This window comes from Schistocerca americana, chromosome 8 (genome assembly GCF_021461395.2).
Source record: "Schistocerca americana isolate TAMUIC-IGC-003095 chromosome 8, iqSchAmer2.1, whole genome shotgun sequence".
Classification (NCBI taxonomy): domain Eukaryota; kingdom Metazoa; phylum Arthropoda; class Insecta; order Orthoptera; family Acrididae; genus Schistocerca; species Schistocerca americana.
Window position 1 is genome coordinate 468600465 of NC_060126.1, and position 12412 is coordinate 468612876.

A 12412-nucleotide genomic window follows, 5' to 3' on the forward strand; every position below is an offset into this window, starting at 1 on the left:
TCAGGGAGTGTGGCAGTGACCTCGGGAGATAGCCCATTCTTCTGTTTTGGAGACGCACAGCGATGTTCATTCTGGCGTCATAGTGTAGGGCGCAATCTGCTATGACTTAAGGTCACTGCTGAAAGTGATGAAGAGAACTTTGATGGCACCACAGTAAGTCACAGGGGTCCTGTGTCCTCATGTCTTACCTCTCGTGCGACAGTATTGTGGTGCCATTTTTCATTTTTCACCTGTCAACACGTGGAATGTGTTTTTATGATGGATGACGTGTCACTCCCATAGCCAACAAGATCCTCATATCTGTCCTCAATGCAACATGCTTGTCATCAGTTCGGACATCGACTCTGTTGCGCAGCCAGTAGCCAGGAAAACAAGGACCAGTTGCAACGGATGTGGATCAGCTTGCCTCAGGAGATGATAAAACGGTTCTAGAACACTCTTCTCAACCGAATCAGTGTCTGCATCGGGGCCAGAGACGATGCAACATGATACTAATAAGTGGACTCATGCTGCCAAGTTCTTTGTATATTTGACTCGATTTTGAAAGCACTGAAATAACATCACATTTCGTCTCCACCCATAAAGTATCATTTCATTTGCTTCTTCTCTTCTGGATGCTTCAATTTATTTGTCAGTCAGTGTATAAAATCTAAAAAGTCTACAAAACATTCACTGTTTTCCCTCCACAGCCGAATGCCTGGTCTGTGCATATCAGAATTTATTCTCACTCTCTGTCGTACGATTACAGTTTGCCATCGCGCGTCTTTGGTCACGCCGTTTATCAATAGTGTGTCCAGGTAATGAAGTCAGATGACCACGAAACTAAGATATCAGGCTCCTACTAAGGTCTGGGTACGCCAAGTTGAACGGTGATTTTCTTTCCAACAGTGTAAATATTTTATATCCTTCCTCTTATGGAGGTTGGCCTCAACCTGTCGTATGAAACAGGAGTCAGTGACATCAATACTCGCTTGTAGTTAACACTGTAAGGGATGTTAGGTATCTATAAAAAACAGAAGGGATGATTCATGAATATGCTGTTTAATAATAGTTCAACTACAGTACAGGTGTTTCCAAAAAAATTCATCCATTTTCACAAGGTTACATTTTTTTTTTTTTTTTTTTTTTTGGCAAATTCTAATCGTTTCAGTGAATGTAAATGATTAGATATATCTGAGTGAATCAAGGGCGATAGTACGAATGGGAGGGGCATACTTACAACCTTTTCCCTTAGAACTGTGCTGTCATGTTTACTGTTTAATCTCACTCTGGAGAAAGTCACAAGACAGAGAAAAGCTTAATAGTATGATAGGCGATGAATGGAACGAGACAAGTTTCGGATATTTTCTCACTGTTAGTGAGTGAGGGCGCACAAAATCTCGAGGTGATGTACTGAAGGGTTGCCATTGCAGCAAGTAAAGCAGGATTACTCATAGGTAATCAAAAAACAGAACATATGCAAGAAAGCAAACTAAAGATGCACAACGGCACTTCACGACTGATGATGACGTGTTCAAATGCGTTGATCGGTTCAGGTACCTGAGAAGATTATATAATTGTTATAACGGAATACCCAGTGTTGTCAATGGAAGAATTTCTGCAGGCTTCAGATGTCTATACACCCTCAGAAATACGTTCAAGTCCAAAGTCATATCACATTCTGCGAAAATGAAGATCTATAGTGCCGTTATACGCCCCAATGTCCTCCATGGTTTAAAACGCTGCACACCGAATAAACGGAAGATACAAAAGCTTTTAACTTTTGAAATAAAGTCTACGAGAAGAATGGGGGCCCAGTGGGAGATGGTGATGATTGGAGAACAAGAAAGAATAATGAAATTTATGAGACCGTGAACCAGTCCAACGTTTTACACCATGAAACGAGCAGACGACTCCATGGTCAGGTCACGTAATCTGCAAGCCAGAGACCCGACTTCCTAAGCAAATTTTCACTGCCCAGTTTACAACGAGAAGACAATGTGCAAGTAGCAACGGACAGAATAAGTGGTTCTTGACGCAGCGCATTGTCTGCAAAGACGGTGACCGTTGCATAGGTAAAGACAGGCACTTGGAGCGAATTTTAATTTACAGGAAGGACTAATTTTTTTTGTCAATATGATCGGTTTTACAAGGGAAGGTATTTTATGTGCGTGCACATTAAACCTTGAGATACGTTTAGGATCAAATTTTTCCTTTATCTCTTGCAAATATTTAATGTGACCTCCACCGGACGCACAAGAAACATCCAAACGGTAGTTCAACTCGTCCAGTACTTTTGTGAATATTTAGTGCTGTTGCCATGTGGCGTACACTTCACCAAGTTTTTGAAAGGGGACCCACATTATGGAGTCTTCCATAAACACTGACGACAGAATGCGAGATCCGCATGCTTGTGGCTAACCAGCACTTATTACTTTCTACTAAGACGCGATTTAGCAATAGACATGGATGGGCGATGTACGGCTCTACTTGAAACAGTGACCTGTACAGTCAGAGGGTCGAGCTGTACACATATGATTTGATGCCCATCAGCTAATATAGTCGAAGAAAGAGTTATAGTTTGCGATCTTGCTGTCTAATACTTCAAGTATTGGGAAGTTAAGCGAATTTTAAATAATAGCAAATGACAATGAAATATAATAATAATAACATAACATAACGGGTGACTATCTACTGATAAATAATGCAGGCGACATCGCAAGACTTAAATTAAACTAACTGATAATTTATTCAGTCAATCAATTGAAAGAAAATGTAGTAATGACAGTTGTACACTAATTCACTTTAACAAGAAATAAATTAATAAAAACTTCAATTGCAGTTAGGCTTGCGTGAATACGTAATCGAATGGTGCCAGATACCCCAGATATCATTGACTCATCGCTGGTTCGCGAAAAGAACAGTCACAAACTTTGAATTAGGCACAAATAATCGCAGAACAGAAAGTAAGTAACAAAGTTCTGCAGTGCACATACTATAATGACCGTGAACTGTTAGAATTCTCGCTAACACGCAGAGTTGAAGTCCCACTACTAACTAAACATCAGTGATAGAGTATTTGTGCAGCCGCTTGTCACCCAACAACCAAACCAACTCTCTATCAGGCCCTCGGCACCTTATCTGGAGACTTACGTACATCAAACTTGACAACCGAGTCTTCCATAAATACTAAAAAAAAAAAAACAAAAAAAAACAAAAAAAAACAAAAAAACACCTATATCGGGATCAGGTAACCTTGGAGGAGAATGGCACAATGCGAGATCCGCACGCTTGTGACTTACCGGTACTTATTACTTTCTACTAATACTCTCTGAGATGCGATTTAGTAATAGTCATGGAAGTGTCTCCAAAATCAACTCTCTCCTGAATCTTTACTCGCTCCCCCCAAAGAGCCACTCCACGACCCAGAATGTATAAGCATCTTCCGCATGCGCGTACGAGATCTTGTGTTCCCTCACCAAAATGCACAAACTTATTTAAAATACAAAACTGGACCACCATTTGAAAAACAAATATACAAATTAGATACATGACGTAAATAAAGGATCTTTCTCTTCGTTTCTATTGAGACTAAACACAGTACCGTGTAATAAAAAGCCGGCCGCTGTGGCCGAGCGGTTCGAGGCGCTTCAGTCGGGAACCGCGCTGCTGTTACGGTCGCAGGTTCGAATCCTGCCTCGGGCATGGATGTGTGTGATGTCCTTAGGTTAGTTAAGTTTAAATAGTTCTAAGTCTAGGGAACTGATGACCTGAGATGTTAAGTCCTATAGTGCTTAGAGTTATTTGAACCATTTTCGTAATTAAAGTTTCGAAATAATTAATCATGGCTGTATCACAAGTGTGCTTATTACAAATAAGAAGGGATATGTGTTAGAAAATATGAAATAGTAAACTTTGCCTGCTCAATTGATCCATCTTTTAACACTTAACCTAGCATTGGTATCAAATCATACGAATAATTTATCATTTCTATGCTACTGGTACTAGTGCTTTTAATACTGTCTGAATTGATTTTTAATTCAATAAATCAAATAATAATGATGATGATGATGATGATAGGACCTAGAAATGTAGGGGTCAGTATTGAAATGACAGATAAAAGACACAAATTCAGAAACAAAATAGGACCTAGAAACGTGGGGATCAGTATTGAAATGACAGATAAAAGACACAAATTCAGAAACAAAATCATAAACATGAAATTTGAAGTACAAGAAAGGAATAACATATGCAAAATATGGACAGAGCAAAGGAAACAGGAACACAAAGAATGAAGGGGTTTTGGGAAGAGAAACAGAACAAGGAAACCTGAAGAAAATGAATAATTATGTAACATTCAAGTTAATCACTGTCCTGGAGGCAAAAATGTATAATAGTAATAATCATCATCAGCATCAAAATCATAATGATCCAGACAAATGTAATATAGTTAAGTACGGAGAGATATGCGAAATGGCATACGGTCATAGTTTGTTATGTTACTGAAAGAATATGATGATCTAATATATTTCTATAATTAAAATATTTACTTTACTTAATACTGCAATAAATAATGTATGTACAAGTTTGCGCCTTACTATTACGATGGCTGTAGGCTATCATCCAACACCTAGCTTGTTCTGATAATATGAATTGTTCAACAGATAAACATTTTCAGTGGTTCAGTGACGAATTGTTCAACAGTTAATAATTTTCAGTGATTATTGTATTTACTATGATCACCTAAGATCTGTAGTTTCCGCCATAGTTTTAGTATTAAAGTCTTAACAAGTGCAGTGTGTTCGTTCATATGATCCGATTTGTGCTCCAATTTGACATCAGATTATTACAGAATCGTGAAGTATTTGAAGGTAGGCATCTCCCATCATGGTGCAAAAGCCCCCTTTGTTCGAAGTCACACACACAAGACCAGATTTGCTGTTGTTTCCTGTTTCTTGGCAAAAACCGCCGATTAGCCACCACTGCGCGCTTGATACGTCGGCAAGCATGTGGCCTGACCTGAAATCTCGTCATCATCTCTCGCCTACGCTCCCTCAGCCGAACCAACTCTTAAATTCTACATCTCAAAACTTCCGTCTGACTGATGTCCCGTCAGAATATGAGTTACATTACACACCTTCACTTAATGTGGCATATAGCTGGCACGTTCAGTAACATCAGTTTTTGAGTTACTTAAAACTAAATGTACCCTACATCTGCATCAGACCAGTAGCGTAAAGTAACTTTGTGGGAGTGTATATAGCAGTATGACGTCATTGGCTACGACATGAACTTAAACTAACATACGTACAGACATAACACACACAAATTATATTACAGAAAAACCTGACATGTTAATTAAATGCTCGAAGAAACATAAGCGATCACATTTTGAACGTAAGCGTTTGCTTTAGTAAGGAAGTGGACAGTAGTAATACTTCTAACCATTCAAGTTTTGCCCTCAAGTGTTTACCTTGTTTATTATCTAAAATTTTAGTACGCCTCCTCACTGCACTATTACACGCTTACACTACACAATAGCTATGTTCTGGGGTCGGTTTTCACTAGCGTTCGTGCTCCAGAAGCTTCTGTCGATCTCCAGGACTCCAACAGCCAAGTACTGCGCCCATACATTTGTCGATCTGCAGCCATCGCCAGGAGTGAAGAGTGAAAGCTGTCGAAATACGACTATAATGTAGAGCCCAGTAATGATATTCAACGAATTCCCATAGATGAGGGTGTGAGCGCCCACCAAAGCGGTATCCGTACATTCACAAGATAAAAGTAGGAATGCATGCTGGCAAACTACCGTTGATTTATTGCGAAAATTCTAACAATATTTCTTCCGTGCTTCACCAGAAAACATTGCTTTTGTGTTATACGAATCTATCAGATAAGGCAAGCAACTGACCTCACAACAACTACTATGTATCATCAGACTGTGAAACTCCACAACTTTAAATAAAAGATTCTGTGGAGGATTCTCCGCACTAAACTTTGTATCATCAGCATAGAGGCTGCTCTACAGAGATCTTAACGTACTCTCAACTATGTAACACCCCACCGGTCACTTATCTGGTTTTGGCGTGTGTTCACCCCAGGTAATTGACTAACAGATCAACACAGAGTACAAAACTGCCGCAATATCGGATAACACAAAGAAACTAATAAGGCCCTGTGACTCCTGATTGAACTGCGGTGGCAGTGTTGACACTAATTGATTCAGAATTGATCCCTTTTATTAAAATGGGGTGCACATTGATGTTATATTCAGCTATCGAACACCAGATGCAAATGTTGAACATAAAATTAATTAAGAAAGTGACTCGGGATTTCAACTACTTGATTGAAAACAGATGCAGTCGATTAGCACAAATTTATTTTAACTCACGACCTTCAATCATCACATTACATGACTCTCCTAACAGGCAGTGGGAATAAATTGCGTTTACGTGGAGTAAAGCGTGATAAATCAAAATTAATTCCTATCGACTGACCCAGGCGTAATCCGAAGTGCGAGAAGAATTCTATAATACACGGTCCATGAAACCCTCGTGAAAACTTTGCCGACGTGATCCAACAATTTAATCAGTGGCCTAACTGAAGCCAGAGTGGGCACAATATCACCGAATTCGGCATGGCGGGGCGGCGTCATTGTGCTGACGTCAGCCGGCCTCGTGGTGCAGCAATGCTGCGCTCGTCTATTCACCCCTAGCTATCTTGCTCAGTACATAGCAGAACGAAAACTTTCTATCTCCAAGGTCAATCGTTCCATTTGCTAAGTCCTAAACTGCAGAGATGCTCACTCTCTCTCAGGCAAGCTGAGTAAAGAACGCCATGTCTGCTCTCTAGGCAAGCTGGGAATGGAAGACCCCTACAGAGACTTCTGCCAGTCCACTCTCCACCTCGGTTTCCCCTCCAGCAAAATCACTTACGCCAATTGCAGCGCAAGTCGCGTTAATTATGCGTTGCTTCCCAGTGCCGACCAATGCCTGCTCTGAGAAGTGAACAAATTCTCACAAAATCTCCCTTCCTCTCAACTTCTGCTATTTAGCTCCTCCCAGGCCACCCATCAAGGTTGGCATCTGCACAAAACACCAATTTTCCGGAATTCTGACTCCCAGGAGAGTACTTCAAATTCCTTGTTCCTACATTCCCACCGGAGGTCGGCGTATTTCATTCTGTTGCTCTTCACCTGATTTACTTCAGACTCGGCGGACTGTGAATTCAGCGTGAAGTTGCTATAGTCACGAATGCGCATATTTCGGCCTCTGTTGACCACTCCACCATAGCTTTGCGCGGCTTTCTCACGTTTCACTGAAAACGGGATGACAGACATTTATCAACAGGCATACAAGTTCTCCGTCTGCTTCCCGGTACACCAGCATGGGGTCAACAACCCCGTCACTGACACTCATCTTAAGTCAGCTGGAGGCCGTGCCCCGTTACCACTTTCTCAGAGCTGAGCCACCCTAAGCTGCCTGTTGTCACTTCCCTTCGCCGCCCCCCAGCTGCGCGCCGCCACCCAGCCGCAGTCAGCTCTGAATACTTCCCTGGGATAAACTAGCCTCCAGTAAATCGACGCTTTTCCACAAAGTTTTCATGTCACGTGAATCACTTTAAAATCATCACCCAACATTAATTATTCCAATACGTCCATACTATACCCTCTACAAGATGCATTGTGCCTTGTCAGTCATTTTTGTTCAGCCCTACTGTTTGCTCAACGTGAGTTCGGTAATCTTTAATGACTTCATGTAAGGGGCATAGTTCTTGTCATTTTATAACTATACAGATAATTTTCTGGATTCAAACTTGTTAAATGTCAGTTAAAAATCACTTCTAATTCAGTTTCTGGTTTTCTCATTACATTAGTTTAATGCAATCATTGTAACTATTCTAATCATCGAATGAAACTGGTCTTCGATTTTATTCAGAAAAATCGGAAAATCACCTGCAGTAGAAGTGGTATGTCAGTATGACCATGAAATTCGACAAATATACAAGTTCAAAGTAAGCAGCTTAACACTGGAGTACTAAAAAAATCAAATAAAAACCAGTCGCCTTAACAAAGGATCAACCAAAGCGAAACAAGTCTGACACCCTCTGCCAGAACGAAATCTCATAAAACAAAAAAATCCGTGTAAAGACGAGTTGAACTCGTGCCCTGAGGGTTCTGTAAAAACTTAATTATGTATACAGACAGGTCATCCACCTCAGCAATCGAGAATCTAGACGATTTTTGCCAGTTTTTAATATCGATACAGGCAATGTATACGTCTACGCATCCCTGGGAAAAAGCGGTGCCGGCCGGGGTGGCCAAGCGGTTCTAGGCGCTACAATCTGGAACCGCGCGACAGCTACGGTCGCAGGTTCGAATCCTGCCTCGGGCATGGATGTGTGTGATGTCCTTATGTTAGTTAAGTTTAAGTAGTTCTAAGTTCTAGGGGACTGATGACCTAAGAAGTTAAGTCCCTTAGTGCTCAGAGCAATTTGAACCATTTGAAAAAGCGGTCTTAATACAAGGATGGAAATAGAGTCAGCAAACACAAAAAATATTTTTTTTTCATTTCATATAACTACAGTTTAACATTTTTCGGATTTTTTCTGTTTCTTGTACTGTGAAATCTTTCTTCTTGTCAAATTTCATGATTTTAGGTCATCAGAAATACTCTTTAGCTTTTGACGAGTGAGTTTTCGAGTGTCAAAATATGTGACATAAATGTCTGTATCTTTCGATTTCACTGACTCACAAAGAAGATTAAATTTCTTACACCACCAAGGGGCCGTAGACCTTAGTATGTAATATAAATTTGATGTTGATGCGTCTAACCGTTCCTGCGAGAAACTGATGTTAACAGCAAACAGACAGGCCGTTGAGAAAAAAAAAATTGTGATATAATTACAGATTAACTCTTCCCAGATTTTTTCCTTTGATTGTACTGTGAAACCTTGCTTCTTGCTGCACTTCATGATTCTAGGTTAACGGGAAGTACCCTACAGTTTTTGATGAGTAAGTTTGTGAGAATCAAAATATATGACATAAATAGCCGTATCTTATGATATCACTGACTTAGAAGCCTTAATTTTTTAAAGCGTTAAGGAATCATAGACCTTAATATGCGATACAAATTGCAACTTGATACACCTACCCATTCCTGAGAAAAGGGGTTTTTAACAGTCGGACAGCCAGACAGACAGGCAGGCAGATAGACGGGCAACAAAGTGATGCTGTATAGATCCCGTTTTTACCGATTGAGCAATGGAACCCTAAAAACAAGTTTATTTATTTATTGTGTCAGAAGCAAACTAAAAACAATATTAGATACATTACTATGTACATACATACATTATGGTTTATAAATTAAACTAGTCAAGAATGAAATAAATGAGTAGACACAGATTGTGTTGTCAAACGTAAGATAATTTTAATCTATACAGTGGATGCCCAAAAATTTGCAACGTCCAGTGCACTTTGTGTAGCGTTTACGAGGTCCTCCATGGTGCACACAGTTGGAGGTAATGTGCATTGTAGTAGATGTGTTGATGTCTACACGGCAGCTCCGCAGTCACACTGGAGAGAGTCCACCTGGAAGCCCCACCTCTCCAGATTACTCTTGGATCTTGTGACAGAAGAACGCAGGCGGTTGAGTGATTTCCATGTGGACCATTTCTCTGTGTGGCCTGGGGGAAGAACTTCTTGTGGGATCAGCCACTCCTCCAGATGCTGGCATCTGACCTGCCATCTCTTCTCCCGGTGTTGATGTGGAGTGTCAGCGAGTGGTTCTGTACTGTGAGGAAGCTCTTTCTAGACACAAGTCTTTGCTGTGCCGGTTGGTGGCCATGTAGTGGGTGGGCTTCGGATGTTAATGCCTTCTTCATTTCACTCCGTGCTGCTGTATCTCTTCGGATGTCCGGGGGGGCTATGCCGGATAAGCAGTACAGTTTTTCCACAGGTGTGGCTCTTAGACAACCCGTAGTGATACATGTCTCATTCAGAGCAACATCAACTTTCTTTGTATGTGTAGATCTGCACCATACTGGGCAAGCGTACTCAGCTGCAGAGTAGCAGAGGGCTAATGCGGATGTGCGCACTGTGTCTGGCTGTGCTCCCCATGTTGTTCCAGTCAGCTTCCTAACCACATTGCTCCTGGCAGCCACTTCTTGCTTTGTTTTTAAGCAGTGTTCCTTATATGTAAGAGCACGGTCCAGAGTGACTCCGAGGTATTTTGGAGTCTTGCAGTGTTCTAAAGAGGTTCCTTCCCAATCTATCTGCAAGGTTCTACTAGCCTGCCTGTTTCGGAGGTGGAAAGCACAGGTCTGGGTCTTAGAAGGATTTGGTTTCAATTGATTGTCCCTGTAATAGGCAGTAAATTCTTTCAGAGCATCAGTTAGCTTCCGCTCCACACTCTCAAAGCTGTGATCTTGTGCTGTGATTGCTCGGTCATCTGCATATATGAAGCTTTGTGTTCCTTCTGGTAACGGCTGGTCATTAGTGTATATATTGAAGAGGGTTGGTGCCAGTACACACCCTCTTCAATATATACACTAATGACCAGCCGTTACCAGAAGGAACACAAAGCTTCATGTATGCAGATGTTAACAAACAAGTTAAAAATGTAGCATAGCAAACAGCGTTGCCTACTATGATATTGATAAAGTAAAGTAAAGAATGTGTGTCCCCTGACAATATTTTTGGGAATATTATCTAAAAACATTCCCCCCCCCCCCCCCTTCTTCTAAGACTCTCTGAAGTAATAAACCTTGGGAAGTACTTAAGCTACGTATTCTCCCTTCTTTTCTCTTCTGTTGTGTAACTGGAATAGCTAGTGTTTCCTGGCCCCTTCAAGCAAAGTTTACAACGAGAATTTTGCTTCTTGGGTTGCCTCGTCAAACAAAAATTTAATGGCGCTGCATACAATTACAGATGCCTGAATATGAAGAACTTCCTCTGCAGCTATGATGCGCAAAGACTGCGACGCAGTGCCAGTTAGGAGACAGCAACGAAAACACTGTGGAGTGCTCCAGTTGGCACGCGTCACTCAGCTGAGACGGCCACCCCTCCGGAACGTAGGGATGGGTGGACTCGCCCAGCGCTCAGTATGAGAATGCGCTTCTGCACAGGTGCCACCTTGTTTTGCACGAGCTCTACAAGTGAGTACTGTCTTCTCTTGACACAAATAAAATTTGAGCAATATCATAATAAGGTTTTGTTTCTGGACCGAGAGTGGGTGGACAAAAACATGGCAACAGTACAAACACAACACTTCATCTAATATCGAGTGATCAAAAAGTCAGTATAAATGTGAAAACTTAATAAACCACGGAATGATGTAGATAGAGAGGTAAAAATTGACACACATGCTTGGAGTGACATGGGGCTTTATTAGAACATGTCCGACAGATGGCGCTGGACAGCAAAACGTCAGTGACTGCGCATGACAGTCGTGTATAAAAGGAGCTGTAATGAGAGAGGGAATCAAATGCGCCAGCAGTCGCAGCATGTTGACGTTACCTGAAAAGGCGCTTTTAGTGAAGCTGTATTATCAGAATGGGGAATGTGCTAGTTCAGCGTTTCGATCCTATCGCCATAGAAAGGGGATTCGAACGGGTAAAGGTCCGTTGACAAACGCAGCTGTGGCGAGAATGATTTCGAAGTTCGAAGCCACGGGTTGTTTATACGATAGACCTCGTAGTGGCCGACCGAGCACAAGGCGTAATGCTGCTGAGACAGTTCAGGAAGAAATGGAGACTGTAGCGGGTTCATCTATGCACGGGGAAGTCAGCGCTCGTGCAGTCGCACGTCGCACCGGCATTCCATACACTACTGTTTGCTTGGCAGTGAGGTGTACCCTCCGATGCTATCCGTACAAAATCCATCGGCATCATGAACTGTTAACTGGCGATTTAGTGAAGCGGAGGGCATTTGCAGTGTGGGCGTTTCAAAAGATGGCGGAAAGTGACGATTGGTTGAGTAACGTGTTGTGGACCGACGAAGCTCATTTCACGCTCCAAGGGTCTTTCAACGCCCACAACTGCAGAATTTGGGCTACCGAAAATCCTAGAACTGTCGTGGAAACTCCATTGCACGACGAGAAAGTCACGGTATGGGTTTGATTTCCCACATCTATCGTTATCGAGCCTTTTTTCTTCGAGGAAATGCGTGATTCTGGTTTTGTAACTGCTACCTGTGAAGGTGAGAGGTACGCCGATGTGTTACAGAATCGCATCATCCCCAGCCTGGCTGATAAACACCTGCTGGAACGTACGATGTTTATTCAGGATGGCGCTCCACCCCATATTGCTAGACGCGTGAAAGACCTCTTGCGCGCGTAGTTAGGAATGATGGTGGACATATTGATCATTTCGTGTAAAGAACATCATCTTTGCTTTGTCTTACTTTGTTATGCTTATTATTGCTATTCTGATCAGA